The following is a 17,277-nucleotide window of genomic DNA, read 5'->3' on the forward strand; positions in this document are numbered from 1 at the left end:
GACACAGGCTGAGGGAAGCTCCGTCTTTGTGTTTCCAAGATTTCCCAGATGGCCAATGTAGAAAAAAGAAAACACGGTATTTATGCACTGGTTTTGAATGTTTTTGCCTTGAAGTGATACACATCACTTCCAGAGACATTACATTGGCCAAAGCAAGTCGTGTGGCCACCGAACTTCAAGAAATGCAAATTCTATAAGCAACAAGGTCCTACTATATAGCACAGGGAACTATATCCAGTGTCCTGTGGTAAACCATAATGGAAAAGAATATGAAAAAGAATGTATATATGTATAACTGAGTCACTTGGCTGTACAGCAGAAATTAACACAACATTGTAAATCAACTATACTTAAATAAAATTTTTTTAAAAAGAAATGCAAATTCTACCATATGCCTGGGGGAAGAACTTAGAAAACTGGGTGAAGAGTGTCTGTGACTAGCACGCCAACTTACCCCAGCAAGCCTCTTGCCCTCGGCACTACTGACATTTGGCCTGGATACTTCTTTGTTGTGGAGCTGTCCTGTGCATTATAGGATGTCTAGCAGCACCCCTGGCCTCTGCCCACTTCATGCTAGTAGCAGCCCTCCCGGAGTTGTGATGACTAAAGATGACTAAAGATGTCGTCACATTCCATTTGGAGTCGAGAGCATAGCACTGGCTAAGAACAATGCACATCACGGTCTACCCCTTTATGGGCTCTGCGGTTTGACTAAGCTTTGAATCTCAGCTCTTTCTCTTACTAATTGTGTAAACTTGGGCAAGTTACTTAACCTTTCTGGGCCTGTTTCCTCATATGTAAAATGACGGTACTGAGTGTACCTCTCTCATACCGTTGTTATAGGGATTAAATAAGGTAATACAGTATTTGTAAAGTGCTTAGAACAGTACCTGGCATATGGAAAAATATATAAAAATATGCCTCAGATTACAAAACAGAGTGGCCTGCGATCTGCAGAAATATCTCTGGGTTCGGGTTTATTTATGTTTTAGGTCACATTGAATATGCCATTTAAACAAATGAGTCATCAGGACTTTATATTAATTACACTCAATGAATCTTTAGTACCATATGGGTTACCTTGGCAAAGAACAATCCAGTTCAACCCTATAGGGTTAGAAATGAGAAGGAATCAGGGTGACTAATGAAAGTGACACAACAGACTTACATTTAGCATACGCTGCTTCTGCCCTTTCCTTCATGTGGTGTTTGTGGAAAATATTTTTGGGGGCCAAGAATTCAAAATCTGTTCTTTTTCGTTCGAACGCTGGGTCAGGGCAGAGCGCTAAAAAGGTTTAAGGCAAATGAGTTTGATCCTGAGGAGCCCAGAACTTGTAAAGGCTGCTGCCCATGAAGCGCAAGTAAAGCCATGGGGGGCATGGAGTGAGCAAGAGTCAGGGCTGACTCAGAGGCCTGGGGACCTCGCCTTAGAACACTCACGTCGCTGCAGTGCAATTCAGGGAACCTATCCATTTGGATGGCGCGGGTTAGAGACAAGTCCAGGGCTGACGCATGGTACCTGCTCTATAAATGTTTGTGTAATTAAAGGCACTGTGCTTGGGAACCAGCTGGCTTCAAGAGGGGGAGGAGGAAGAGAGGAAACTGCTTTTCCATCTGGCACAGACAAGGAGGGGGGATTTATACATCTATTTTCATTGCCTCTTGAAACCTCACTAAAATGACAGTGAAGAGGTTCTCGAAAAGACATAAACCCATAAGAACGGGGAGCATGGGAGAGGAGACAGCAGCTACCAAATTTTGGAAGCTGGAGAAATGGCTGGTGAAGGGGCTTAGCAGAGCCAAGAAAGCTGAATTCGAAGCTGGCAGCAGGGAAAATAGAGACCCGATCTGATTTATAGCACGGAATGAATGCCTCAGAGCTCCCAAAATTGGCAACAGCAGCCACTTTTGAAATTGAGGAATAAACACGGGTTTGCTAAAGTAAGGGGGCTTGTCTGAAGTCTGTCACAAAAGCAGTCAGATCCATAGATCTTCCCCCACTATTCCCTCTCTTTGGCAGAAGACTCAGGGGTTTTCTCTGAAGGTGGTCTCTGGATGAAGAACACAGTATTGAACTGAAAAGCGTGGGGCGTTAAGTAAATCCAAGCATGCTGGACCCCCTGCTCGCCTCCTCTGGGACACCAGAAAGTCAGCCCCCAAGCCAAAACCTTCCTGGCAGGAGACTGGAAGAGTCTGCTGTGAAGAACCTCTTCAGATGAAGAGGAAACACCTAAAGGCACAGATAATATCAGGTTTCCCAGTGTAACGGTCCAGCCAGATCATTCCGCAGTGAGATTAACGGTTGATAAACCCCAAGCACATTCCCAGAGCTTTCTAAGAACATTTTAGTCCACAGTTCTTACATATGAATCAACACCAAATACTACTGCCTGCCAACAAAAGCCTCAAACAAGACAGACCAAAATGAATAAACAGAAAAATGAAACCTGGAGGAAACAGAAACTATGCAGGTAGAAGAAAACTTGTTTGTTAAAAAAAACTATCGGGACTTCCCTGGTGGTGAAGTGGTTAAGACTCCGCCTACAATGCAGGGGACACTGGTTCGATCCCTGGTCCAGGAAGATCCCACATGCTGCGGAGCAACTAAGCCCATGTGCCGCAACTAAGCCTGTGCTCTAGAGCCCACGAGCCACAACTACTGAGCCCGCGAGCCACAACTACTGAAGCCCCCACACCCTAGAGCCCCTGGTCCACAAAAAGAGAAGCAACGGCAATGAGAAGCCCGCACACTGCAACGAAGAGTAGCCCCCGCTTGCTTCAACTACAGAAAGCCCGTGCGCAGCAACAAAGACCCAACACAGCCAAAATAAATATATAAATAAATATTTTTAAATTAAAAAAAAAAAACTATCGATATTCTTAAAGAGGTAAGGAAGATTTTGCAACCATGAAACATGAACATGATGTTATCAAAAGAGAACAGAGAACAAATATTTTTCTTAGAAATTAAGAATATGAGGACATCAATTAAAAACTCAATAGAAGTTTAGAAAATATAGCTGGAAATATTTTTCAGGTGGCAGAGCAAAAATACAGAGATGGAAAGAGGAGAAAATATAATAAAATTAGAGAATTAGTACAGGATGACCATAGGAACAGAGAACAGAAAAAATGAAGAGAAGATATCATCAATGAAATAATTCAAGAAAATTTCTCAGAACTGAAGGATATGAATTTCCAGATTGAAAGGACCCATCAAGTGCCCAGGACAATGAATGAAAATAGATCCACAACCAAGGCACTGCATCAGGAAGTGCAAAACTACTTGGGACAATATGAAACCTTAAAACTTTCAGAGGCCAAAAAAAGACCACAATCAAATGATCAGGAATTAGAATGCCTCGTGTATCAACATGGTGAGTCTCAAATTTTAAACAATAAAAGCAAGTTTCAGAAGAATACATACAGTATACCATTGAAACAAAGTTAAAAACATGCTAAACTATATGTTCAATTCATTCTTCATATACATTTATATATCTGTAAATACATGCATGGAGTAATAAACCTCAAATTCAGAATAGCTGCTACTTCTGGGGGAATATGATATTACAGAGAGGTACATGAGGTACTTCAAATATATATATATGTATTGAGAGAGATATATATATATATATGTATTTTTTTTAAATAGACTTTATTTTTTTAGAGCAGTTTTTGGTTCACAGCAAAACAGAGAGGAAAGTATAGAGATTTCCCATTTACCTTCTACCCTCACATACACACAGCCACCCCCACTACCACCCCCATTATCAACATCGCCACCAGGGTGCTACCTTTGTTATAATCAATGAATCTACGCTGACACCTCATAATCACCCAAAGCACATAGTTTACCTCTGGGTTCACTCTTGGTGTTGCACATTCTATGGGTTTGGACAAATGTATAATGGCATGTGTCTATCACTATAATATCAAACAGAGTAGCTTCACTGCTCTAAAAATCTTCTGTTATATTTTACTGATTAAAAAGAAGGGAAATACAAATTATATATGGCAAAATGTTAACATCTGACAGCTGGGTTAAAGATGCATGTGTGTTTAATAATCAATTCTCTAAAGTATTCCAAAAATCTTAAAATAGTTCAAAATAGAAAAGATCATGCTTATCTCTTAGGTGACCTTTTGAAAAACACATGAGGATTATATATATACATTTGTTTCAAAATTTCTCCATCACCAAAGAAAAGCAGATAGGACCTTTCCTCTCCCTTCTGCATCTCTCAGCCTTTATATCAACTTGATTTCATCAGCATAAAAATGCATATAGGATCATTCCCTGTGGCTTGTCCTAGGTCCTGATCTCCCCTAGAAATGGGAGCCTGAGACAGGTACATGGATGGATTGATGGAGCACTAGAAATTGATCTTTGCTGGAAAATCAGCTTAAATATGAAGCCCTTCTGATGCTGAGTCAGCAAATACTACAGTCTCAGTGTTCCAGGTATGACTGCTGAGCCGTGTGACTCATTTATTAGGGGTAAGCAAACCTCCTTCTCGTTATTTTTTTCTTATTGCTTTTTAATCACAGGGGGTCCTCAGAAGAGTGCCATTTAGTGGGCCCCAGGGACCTAAAGGAGTTCCTTAAACCACTTAATTCTCAAGGTGAAGGGGGTTATATCCTGTAGGAATAGAACTTATTAACTGGTTTTACCCCTCCCTAACACATACCACACAAATGCATCTGATTCTTCTTTTCATATGGGAGAAAGCATCAGCAGTACCAACTCTGCTGTTACCAGGTCATTGGCGTACAGCTACACAGGGCACAGTATCCAACAGGGTTTAATGAAACACCTGAATCATTCACACCTAAGCCTTTTTGATTTAAACATGGTCTCTTCAGCTGCCACATTCCAAGACTCCTCTTCAAGACCACTCCTCAAGCTCACAGCCAGTGGCAGCTTTGGAATTACCATGTGGGCAGGGCTTAGGGAAGCAGTCTGATTGGCTGTGAGAGGGTCAGGGGCAGAAGTGGATTTGTGAGGTGCGGTAGTCTAACTAATCACCCCCAAAGATGTCCATGTCCTAATCTCCAGAATTTGTGAATAGTTACCTTATAGGGCAAAAAGGACTTTGCTGATGTGAATAAGTTAAGGATCCTGAGCTGGAGAGATTATCCTGGATCATCTGAGTGGGCCCTAAATGTAATCATGTATCCTTACATGAGAGAGGCAGAGGGAGATGTGAACACAGAATAGGGGTGTTAGAGTGTGGGGAAGACCTGACTGATGTTAAATGACTTCAACAAAGAGGTCATTAGGTTGAGGTGGCTCTGATGTCTTAGTAGCCTATGTACGCAAACCCACATCTAAGCCGGAAATGCCTCCGGGGAAAGAAATCAAAACCTAACCGATCACAAACAGCCAGCTAGTCTTTTCCAAATAAGGCAACTGCTTAAGCTACAGCCAATCAAATCATTTCCCTGCTTTGCTTCTAAACCTTCTCTGTATGCACCGCGCCCCCTTCTCTGTCCCGTCCTTGGAGCTCTCCTGATGCTTCTGCCGTCTGCTGGGTTGGTGCTGCCTGATTCCAGTCGATTTTTACTCAAAATGGCTGCTACTGCTTCTGACACTGCAACAGAACTACATAATAGGGAGCTGTGGAGGAGGGGCAAGGACTAACAGTAAAAGAACTTTCCCTCAAATGTTTCTCAGTAAAGGGAAAAGTTTTGCAGAAGATTTTGTCACATGCCTCTTTTTAGCTCATTGACTGCACATGATTGTCTTTAGCTGCAAGGGTGGCTGAATAAGTAGATATCTCACTTGTCAGAGACTGGACTGGCTGTGTCTTAGCCAACTGACCACACGTATCATAGCTCTTGACACTGATAAAGCTCTTAAATCACAAAAATTCTTAACTTTACCTCTACTCAAAGTCTTTAAGGCATCAAAAGGTAGAAGACATGATAAAATGGGAGGAAAGATGTCTCTGGCATTGCCCAGTTCCTCTCCTTATGTATCTGGCTCAAGTCTCACCTCAATGTTATGTTGATTCCTAGAAGGTTGGGATGGGGTCAATGATATCCAGCACCGGGCCGCTTATTTATCAGACAGATTCCTGTGGGCAGGAATCTATGATGAGGACCCTGGTAGTGTTCTGTGAGTGCCATTCCTGAAGTATAGACTCTGTCTCCATTCCAAGCAGAAATAATCTCAACAGCTCATGTAATACACATAATTGATTCTGTATTAGACAGTCTACAGCCAGTGAAAATTCACCAGAAAAGAGAGATCTCATTTACTGTGACTATTTTGGCACCAAACAGTGGTTGGAAGGGAGGCTCTAGGGGCAAAGGCTTGTCTTAAATAATACCCAGCAGACTTTGAAAAGGAGGAAGAGAAGAGCATAAACCTTGGGGAAGTATTAAAATGTATGACCAGGAGGGCACAAAGATCATCCTCTGGTCAAGCTGGATCATGGCCCGAGTTAACCTCAGACCTTTCAGGTTTCAAGTGTGCAGGTAATAATAAGAATGTTTTGTCATTTAAGTCTGAAGATAATATTGGTGACTCACACGGGTAGGGTGTCTTTTACTAATCTTTCTCGTAGGAGCGGTAGATTTGTGTGGGCTGTTCACTCTCTCCCTGTCCCCTCCCAACAAAAAAAGAATGTTCTTTGAGAGGACTGAGCAGGGTAGGGCAGACTGTGTCTTTGCACAGAGCAGGTAAGCAAGCTGCCTCCTCTGTAATCCCCTGAGGCCCTAGCTTCCCTCGGTCACGTCAACACTGCCTGAAGTTCCTGACCCTAAAGACTGTTCCCAGCTTTTCTAGCCTTGTGTTCTGTCCCCAGAACCTTCTCCAACACGACCCCTCTCTGATCTGCCTTTAAGCCCCGTTGCCTCTACCCAGGCCCTTCCCAGCCCTGGATGAACTTCTTCAGCTCATTTTGGTAAAATCAACCCATTTGTCAAAGCCTCTGTTAATTGTCACCTCCTATGTAAATCCTCCTAGGGCCCCATCCAGCAGAACGAGCTGTTCTATGCTCTGTGTGCCAATGGCATCTTGCACGCATGATTTGCATGCACTTGAACTTTAAGGCTTCAAGAGGTACTGTCTTTTTTGTGAACATGCATATTTGGGTCTGAGACCACGAACCCCTCCAGGTCAGAGATTGAATCTCAATCACGATGAATACTTGCCCCAGATGAATACATGATGAATACATGTGCTTGCCCCAGAGAAGGCACCCACTAGAGAGTTGGTGGATGAAGAAATAAATGTCTCTAAGCCAGAGAAATTAACCCATGCTGAAGCTTGATTACAGTGTGGTTTGATCTCAAATTTTAAAAGTTGAAGTATCCTGGTATTAATGATCACTTTATCACAAAACAACATTTTTGAAAAAGGAAAACAATGTTAAAGGACTTATGCTATCCAATTTCAAAAGTTACTATAATTACTTGACAATTAATTAATTGACAATTAATTAAGACTGTGTAGAATTTGGGTAAAAACAGACAAATAAGTCAGTGGAACAGTATACAGTCCAGAAATAAACCTTACATTTATGGCATTTATGTCAATTGGTTTTTAACAAAGATGCCAAAACACGTCAATGAGATTCTTTTCAGCAAATGGCACTAGGACAATAGTATATCCGTATGCAAAAAAAGAGTGAATTTAGACACTTAACCTCCACCATACACAAAGCATCATAGACCAAATACAAAAGTTTAAAATACGAAACTTCTAGAAGAAAACATAGGAGAGAATTTTTGTGACCTGGATTTAGGCAAAGTGTTCTTAGATACAGCACTAAAAGGTGAGTCACAAAAGAAAAAAATTGATAAATTAAAGTTCATTAAATTTAAAAAATTTGTGATCTAAAACAGCAGCCCCCAACTTTTTGGCACCAGGGACCGGTTTTGTAGAAGAAAATTTTTCCTCGGTGGGGGTGGGGGGAAGGGGGGGAATGGTTCAGGCTGTAACGTGAGCAATGGGGAGCGGCAGATGAAGCTTCGCTCACTCTCCCACTGCTCACATCCTGCTGTGCAGCCCAGCTCCTAACAGGCAACAGAGCGGGACCGGTTGGGGACACGTGCTCTAAAAGATACCATGAAGAAAATAAAGACAAGCCATAGACTGGGAGAAAATATTTATATAAACCATATATCTGATGAAAGACTTGTATCCAGAATATATAAAGAACTCTTACAACTCAATAAGAAAACAAACAACTCAATCAAAAAATGGTCAAAATACTTGAATAGCTATTTCACCAAAAAAGACATACAAATGGATAACAAGCTCATGAAAAGATGCTCAACATAATTAACCATTAGGAACACGAAAATTAAAGCCACTTTGAGATATCACCTCACACCCACTAGGATGTTTATAATAAAAAAGACACAATACCAAGTACATAGAGAAACTGGGACTCTGCTGGTAAGAATATAAAATGGTACAGCCACTTTGAAAAACACTTTTGACAGCTTGTTAAAAAGTTAAACATAAGCATACCTAGTAAATCTACCCAAGAGAAATGAAAACGTATGTCCACATGAAGACTTGTGCATGAATGTGCATAGCAACATTATTCATAATAGTCCCAAACTGGACGTAATCTGAAAGTCCATGAACTGGTGAATGGATAAAACAAAGTGATATATCCATAAGATGGAATCCTATTCACAGATAAAAAGGAAATAATACTGATACATGCCACAACATGGATGAATCTCAAAAACATTAAGCTAAGTAAAAGAAGCAGACACAAGAGACCAAATAGTGGGTGATTGCTGACATTGGCCATGAGTTGACAATTTTTGAAGCTGGGTGGTGAATATTTGGGGTGAACAATTCTCTAAAATTTTGTATACATGCTTAAAATTTTCCTTTATAAAAATTTTTAAAGTCTCCTCACTTTTTTATCAATGATGTTTCAGAAGTACCAAATCTATTTCAGAATTTATCTGCCATCACTCATTGTACTGCATGCTACTTTAATTATTTTCTCTCCCTCCTCCCTTGACCTGGCCAGTAGCACATTCATAAGCATGCAGACACATGCACACGCCCAAATATACTATGTTCCCTATCTTAGTTACTCTCAGCTCAGAAATTTTATTTTTCCCCCAGGTCACTTCCTCTCTGAATGCCACCTTCCCTCTTCTTCTCTCGCTCGTTTTTCCCAGATGGGGTCCATGCACCTTCCTGTCTGCTTACACTTGGCACAAATGATAGTTTCTGCTGCTTGGCCTATATATGGTTCAGTGGTCCATTTATACCTGTTTTGGAGCCTGCAATCTTCACTTGTGTTTTGGAAAACCACTCCAGAGCTTCTTCTACACTTTAAAAATGCTGTTACTTAAGCTTCCTTCCATTTATCTAGGGACATCTACCAGGCCAGGTTTTCTTTTTATATGTATATCCTTTGGGTATCTTATGGTATCTTATGAGTATTTAGTTCACATGCGCACACTCACACACACACGTCACGATTCCCACCATTTTACACATGCTCCCTCACTCCCTTGCTCCCAATGATGAGTGTCAGACTCAAACCCTATTGGACAGACACAGTGTTTACCCTAATGACAAAATTGAGAATTCTTGCTTGTAGTAGGTGTTTTATATGCAAATTCTCATTTAATCTATGCTTCACAACAACCCTAAGAAGTAGAGTTATTATCTCCAGCTCATGGATAATAAAATGGAGGCTTTGGGAAGTTCAGTAACTTTTCCTGAAAACGATACAGGGAGGAAATGGCTGAGACGGGAGGAAACCCAAATTTGTTGCTGATAACCATAGACACTTCTGCTCATCAGCCTTGAATGGGACCCCACCCCTGACACTAGGGGTTGGGAATGGGGAGGAAGCAGAAACACTAAAGTTGCCACCTCAGCTCTCTACTACGCTCTTCAGCCAGCTAGAAGGACTGGGGCGGGTTCTAAAGAACAGACAGCCCAAAACACCCAACTGGGGGCAGGAGGATACAGCTGTGGTTTGAACTCAGGTTCCCATGACTCTAAAGTGGTTCTCTTTCTGATGTAATATGCTGTCTCTCAAGGAGTCACTTAAACTAGGAATGACATTGTCAAAGCACAGAGTTAGAAGACAACCCTGGCAACTAATATTTAGAGACTCCTTGTCTGAAGGGGAGGAGATGCTAATAATCCCGGTGAGAGGACTAGCCCTAGTCATAGGCCGAATAACTGGTAGGGTGATTTTAGATCTTCATCCAAAATGACTTTCTACATACATCTTCATTAAATTCCAAATAACAAGGGTAAAGAAACAATGCTGAAGAATTCTAAAAAGAAAATTAAAAACAAATTACTTAGAATGGAAATCAGTGATATCAGATGATTTTATGCATGACGCTGAATAGTAGATATCAATGGAACAATGCCTTCAAGGTCCTGAATCTAGAACTTAGAATTAAGTATCCAGACAATTACCTGACATGTCTCGCTTTGGGAGAAAACATATTTGTAACTATAATAGAAAAGAATGAATTTTCTATTGATGAAATAAAGTTCATATTTTCTGGCAAGACCAGAAAAATGTAAATGTAAAATTTTTCTTTGCCTATTTGGGCCTTCCTCCTTTAGTGTGTGTTGTGCATCTGCATTAACCAGACCTCTTTAGGAGGTAACCTTCCTTAATCTTGTAACGGGCCATGATGACCCATGACCCACTACTCACTTTGTACTCGTAGATCTGGATTGTGTAAACTGTCAATAATACGTCATTTAATGTACAGCCCTCTGTCTCAAAAACTTATATAACTGTGCTTTGACCTGTAACAGGCAGAACAGTTTTCAGAGCTTTCTGAAAGGCTGTTCTCAAATTATAATAATCCTCATTTTGGCTCGAAAACATTTCCATTTCTTTCTTAGATCAACTGATTAATTTTTTGTTGACACTATTCACGCTCAAAATACTACCCTTCCAGTGGCACAGGTATAGAGACATAAAATCACTGTTCCTTCTCCCTGGATGGAATCCCACTACTTTTATTTAAGTAGTAAAGAGTATTTATATTATTAATTTATTTATATTTATATAGTATTATAAATGCTGCTTATTGGCTTTTAATTTTCAAACTCGACTATAGACACATCATGAAATTTTTGTACTTACCGAAAGGGATAGTAATAGTGTATTATAAATTTTTATATCATAAAAATAATGCTGTAGCTGGCAGAAGTTGGGAAGTGGAGGGACAGAGAGTAGAAGATGGTGGGGGGAATCTTACAGAATGGGTAGAAAAAGATACTGTTTACAGTTTAAAGATTAAAAATAGAGGTTTAATTCTATTATTTAAACTTATTAAGTTGTGAGAGACTGAATATACAAACAGACAATGGCCAGGCCATATACAAAAATAGAAATTTGATTCACAACCTGCAGCAACTTGCCTAAGAAATGAACCCCTTATCTACAATAAACGACCCAGGAAGCCAGCCTGCTGTTAAGTCAGACTTGCAGGGAGCCAGAGTCCTATCTCTAGAGACAATCCAGGATGCTAAACAATAATTTCTGTAACAATCAGCCCCAAATGGCCAGGACTTGATTAATAACTGATGGCTTCCCTAACTTTGCCCCCCCTTCAACTTAAGACCAACCAGAGGAAGTCAATGAACCCCTGACCAATCACATGAGACACCCCACTTCTAGCTGGTCCGCCTACAGCGTCCCAGGCCAACAGCCCCCAATCAGGACACGTCTGAGTCTTTCCTTTTTTCTGCTGTAAACCTTTCCTGCTCCTCTGCCTAATGAGTCTGCTTTTGAGTCTCTGCCAAAGCATGACTGACTGACACTGACTCCCTTGCTCTAGCAAGCTCAGAATTTACAGCCCTCGGGTTTCTCATTTAATTGGTCTTCATTTATTTCCACAGTTGACTCATAGAAGAGGCAAAAGATTAAAACATAATAAACAAAAGTTTGGTGAAGGAAGGAAAGAGGAGAAGAGAAGTAAATTTCTCGTTTTCGTGGTGTGAAGCCAAGAGATACCATTTAAAGAGACAAGTCAGGAAATAGGGGCATATTTTATTTAGAGTTATGTACAAGAGAAATGATTGAAGGCAGCAGCCCTCCTGAGGAGTGGAAGCCGGAACGGGGAAAAGGGAGGAGGGTGTTTCCTCTTCACCTGAGAGTCTTCTACAACATTCTAACTTTTGTTTTCATATTGATTTGTTACTTTCATAATTAAATACATTTCTGGATCGTTGCCTTTAACTCCTCTGGATAAGAATCCCACTTTCATAAATGTAGATGCACTAAAGAAGTCAAAAGTCCTTGGCACTGACCTTGGCAGGGAAGACCCAGGCAATGGGAAAGACAAGGAGGGAGAGAGCAAGTAGTCCCCGGTGCTGTCCGGGAGGGACCTGGGAAGTGTTGCCAGATGGGTGTGATGTTGGACATGGCGGTCATGGTCATGGTCATGGTCATGGTGAAGGGATATCAAGACATCCAAACTTTTCTACTCCGCACTTTTCCTGGGTACATTTGTTATCTAGTCCACTAACAGACACGCAGGGTCAAACCTACAGCAGTGACTGCAATTGAAGAAGAAGGCATACCAGGGGGCAAAGCAGGAATTGATCTGAAATTCTCAAATAAATGTTTTCTAAGGAAAACATTAATCCACTTTCACTTACAGCTTAAAACAAAACCGTCTGTTCTACTTCATATTTTTAAAAAATTGTGATTATTTAAGGGTCTTTGATTATTTTCCTTTTATATCATTTGTGGGGTGGAGTGGATGATGAATACTTGAGTAACGTCTGAAATGTTCCTTGCAGCTCTAAGTTAATAATTGAGTTGGTGGCAAGAGCTGCCTGAGAAGGGGGAGGTCACAAAAGGCTGCTGTATTATTTAAGAAGCCATACAGCTTGCTCCTGTCCATTAGCGCTAAAGAAAGGACTGAGCGCGGGTACATTGTTATCTTTAAACACTCAGCAAATGGATACTTGCTACAGCCCCCTCTGCCAGTGGTACTGAAAACATGACGTAAATACTCACACTGGAGGAAGGCCCCTGCATACCAATGCAGCAAACTGTTGGCATCACCTCAAAACTAAGGCTTTATTTTTAGCGTTGGGTATAGAGCTGTGAAAGACCAATCGCTCTGGCCTATATGATTCTTAAACTAAGATTCATACAAATACTCGTTCATCCCTGGCGCCATTGTCCATCGGGATGCACCAAAGGCCATGCTGTGAACAACTCACTGCCTCGTTCTAATTCCTGTGGCTCTGCTGATGATCTGGTGTCTATTTCCCCATCAGACTGCACAGGAGGCTGGAAGCATTTCAGGATGCTTGGCCTCTTGGCTCTGGGGGTTCCTGCTCTGGCCATTCTCAGCTCCTACCAAGAAGTTTATTGAAAATAAGACCACTTTATAAAGTGCGTGGTAGAAAGAGAGCTGTTTTGGTTACCAGCTCACTGGGATCTTCAGTAAATCACTGAGCTTCCCTTTGCCTGGCTGGTAAAATTCTGCCAGGACTTTCTACTCTGTCCTCCCTCCCCTGCCACGGGAAGTTTTCCTGGTGAACTTTATGGTTTACTGTACATCATAGATGTCATAGAAGCATAGAATCCTAGAGGTAGAGAGAAACACAATCAAAATTACACAAATAAAAGTTAAGGCTGAGCATTACATGGAAGCTGAGATTCCTGCCTCTTTGGTATGATTTTGGGGATTCAGCAGACGTCTGTTGACTTTGTTACCAATCTGGGTTCTGGGACTCCTTAATAGAAATTGATAAGAGGCCAGACAAGAAATTCAGGCAAGGCTTTATTGGGACCGAAGCATGAGGGAGAGAAAATAAGTAACATGTTCCCTTGCTCACTCCCCGAGGGCAGGGTGAGGGTGAGGGTGGATCGGTGGGTTGGCTGGAGGGGTGGCATAGGTGATCTGCCCACCCCCTTGATGGTGCTGTGTGCAGGGATCGTGCATAGTACACTGCTTTTGTTCCCAGCACCTCAGAAGTGGCAGTTGGGTTTTGCCAGTTTTGTATGTTACTGTTCATACTTTGCCCCAACTGCCATGGGTGCAGTCATTTTTAGTCCCTTATAGTTTCTTCGTATTCTGTTGATCAAGGAGACATTTGTCCAGGTGCAAGCACTGTAGTTAAGGGTCCCAGGTCCCAGGTCTCAGGTTCTAGCCTGTCTCAACTTTGCTGCCCAACAAAATCCTTCCTTTTGATTATACTGTCTTTCTGGGTTACTATTTCCCACCCTTTTCCCATCAACTAGAATCTATGCAAATTGAACAGAATTTCTAATAGATCTAAATCAAACATAATACAAAGCCCACTTTCTTTGAAAAGGCACGTGAGAAAGTCATGGTTAACAGGTTCAGTGAGATGGGGACTGATATGGATTCTTAGAGGTTGTTGGCAACCTTTAAGAGGGCAGTTTCATTAAATTTATTCTTTTTTCTCCCCATGACAAATATATGTGGACTACATACTGTACAGATCTGTCTGACTTGAGGAATTGCTGTCACAATTTAAAAACCAAGATCCGCTCCAGCAAAATGAGTTCCCTGCCCCTTGCCTTTTCCAAACATAACTCAGTCTTGAATCAGAGTCTCACCTGAATGCATTTGATTGGCAGGACCTAAATTAATCATGGAAACCATGATTAATTTGAATGTCATTTGAATGACATTGAATGAATTTGAATGTCATTTTTCTGCTTTCTGGCCTCTGCTGTGCTGGAAGACACACTGGTTGAGGATTGGAAGAGGCTTCGGCAAGGCAGCCCACAGTGTCTGCCATGTCCTCTCTGGGCTAGAACCTCAGAGGTGAATATGGCACTGACTTGTCACTGAGGACCCTCCAGTCCAACTCGGGTGATCATCCTATAGATAAGTAATTATATTTCCACGTGAGATATTCTATCCACATGCCAGATGCCATGGAAACACACGGGAGGGAACCACTCACTGCCATGGGTAGTCATAGAAGGCTCTACAAACCAGGAGGTGACACTAGCATCTGAGTCGTGAATGTGAGATGAAGGGGTAGGAGTATCACAAAGGATGCAAGACGTTCAGGGATCTCAGCAACCAGGACTGTGGGAAGAGGAAGGCAGCTAGGAGATGCAGCTGGGGACGTGACTGGCTGGACGTTGATCAAGCCCAGGTCCAAGCAATGTCTACTGCACCCAGCATAGCAAGGTCAGCCCTTGTGTTCCCCAGGTGCAGGGCTGCTGAGTGGAAGCTGTGTGGTGGTTAAGAGTTAAGGGCTCAAAGCCCAGCTCTGCCACTTACTATTTGGGATCAAGTTATTTATACTCTCTAAGCTTCAATTTTCCCGTTTGGAAAATGTTGCTATCATTGGTACCTACCTCATAAGGTAACAGTTAAGGATTAAAAGTGATGATCATGCCAAGCATTTGGTCCAGGGCCTGGCACTTTGTGCCACTACAATATGGTCCTTATTGTCATTATAAGGGTCAGAATTCAGATCCACTGAGGATGGAGGGACGATAGGAAGGGTCTAGACAAAGATGGTGGCTGAAGTCACATCAGTGGCATGTGAGGTGGACAGTCGGTCTATCCATGGAAGGCCCCAGGTATGAGACGCAAGACTCAGCACGCCAGAAAAGGCAGTTGGCAGGAGCAGGGGTCTAGAGCCCATACCCCCAGCCTTTCCTTCCTCAGTCATAGAGATAAAGCTGGTACTTCTACTAGGGCAACAACTGAAACAAAGTTCACAGAAAATATACACACAAGATCCCAATGTCTCTGATGCTGCCCTGAGAAGTTCAGATAAGATGTAAGGTCTTCCTCAAGAGCCCTTCTCACTGGGTAACAAAAAAATGAATGAACTTTCCTTCTAATCTGGTAATCTAAGTATGATACGATAATGTTAACAGCTCTCTTTACATAAAAACGGTGAGCATCTCAGAAATCCTCTGTCCCCTCCTCCCTGCCCCCTCCTGAGATGGCACCCTTGTGTTTGGATTATAAGCCCCTGAGGCACTGGGGAAGGAGGGTAGATCTGGTGGGATCTCCGGACGCCTCTGGTCCCCGGGGTGATGCCCCCGTTCACCTGGCCGCTGCTCGCCCCGCTGGCCCTCAGGGCGCTGGTAACTGACCATCTGCTCTCTCAGCTTGGTCCAGGTTGGCTGCTTCCTCCTTACACTCCAGCCCAGTCTAACTTCTGCTTTTACTTTCACCATGGGTCTGGCTGAGTTTCTGCTGTGTTCTCCTTCTGGCCTCGGCTAGGCAGCCTATGGTGGGCTCACGGACTTTCATCCAGCCGTCTCCTGAGCTCCCCTCAGCCTCACATACAGGAGGGACCCTCGAGGTTCCATTAGTGTCACATGAAGCTGATACCGACCAGGGTTCTTGGCCTTTCCCAATCAATAGAAATTGACTAGAGGCCAGACAACAAATGCAGGCAAGGCTTTATTGGGGCCCCTGCTGCAGCAGCGAGAACAAACAACAGGTTCCCTTGTTTGCTGGCTTCCCCAGGGTGCGTGAGCTTGTTCCTTGTATGGGGTGAGGGTAGGGGTGTGTCCAAGGGTCAGGCCAGAGGCGTGGCTCAGGTGGTCTGCCCACCCCTCTGCTGGTGTTGAGTGCAGCGGGCATGCTCAGTACGCTGCTTTTGTTCCCAACACCCTGTTTTTGCTCCAGGCTCTTCAAAAGTGGCAGTAGGGGTTTTTTTTTTTTTGGTCTTTTGTATCTTCTTGTCCATAATTTGCCCCAACTGCGCATGCATGCAGTTATTTTCAGTCCCATATAGTTTCTTTGTATTTTGTTGCTCCAGGAGAGGTGTGTCCAGATGCAAGCTCTGCAGCACTGCAGCAGAGGGTCCCAGGTCCCAGCCTGTCTCAAAGCTACAGCCTTCCTCCCTCTGCTTAACCCTACTATGTGGCTGCGTTCACTTTGACGGAGATACCTCCAAACTGGTGCAAGCAGGCAGCCTAGAGCCATGAACAGGAAGCAGGACTGATGCCCTGCTGCCTTCTAGTTTTTAAGACCTTTCTAGATATTTCTAAAACTGCCTCCAACCTACTCCTTGAGGGGGAAGGGAGAGAAAGTGAGGATCTGAGCATCTGCCTTCCCCTCTACCTTTGCCTGTCCCCTTCCTTCTCCCCACACTGGCTGGGGTGCAAGGTCCGGCTTTCTCCTCTCCCCTGTATATGCCACTGGGACCTCTGTAATCCAAAACGTTTTGGTCCTGGGGACCGGGCTCTTGATATCTCTTTCCTCAGAGGAGATAAAAAGAAAATGTAAATCATGTTTCTCAACAAAGCGTGGCTTGTAACACTGTATCTTTGGGCACAA

At 42.7% G+C, this 17,277-nt stretch overlaps 1 long non-coding RNA gene across 5 annotated transcripts in view; it reads left to right on the forward strand.

Moving 5' to 3' along the window:
• The window catches only part of LOC309639989, a 73,048-nt gene that overhangs the window by 29,504 nt on the left and 26,267 nt on the right, over positions 1 to 17,277 (forward strand). For 4 of the 5 annotated variants that reach the window (XR_014251961.1, XR_014251963.1, XR_014251964.1 and 1 more), the window contains one exon: positions 1 to 17,277. This exon is cut by the window's right edge and continues 26,267 nt beyond it. This is a non-coding gene — a long non-coding RNA (uncharacterized lncRNA). The other variant, XR_014251962.1, reaches the window with a different exon arrangement.

Source organism: Balaenoptera physalus (assembly GCF_965194825.1).
Source record: "Balaenoptera physalus genome assembly, chromosome: 12".
In the NCBI taxonomy this organism is placed as follows: Eukaryota; Metazoa; Chordata; class Mammalia; order Artiodactyla; family Balaenopteridae; genus Balaenoptera; species Balaenoptera physalus.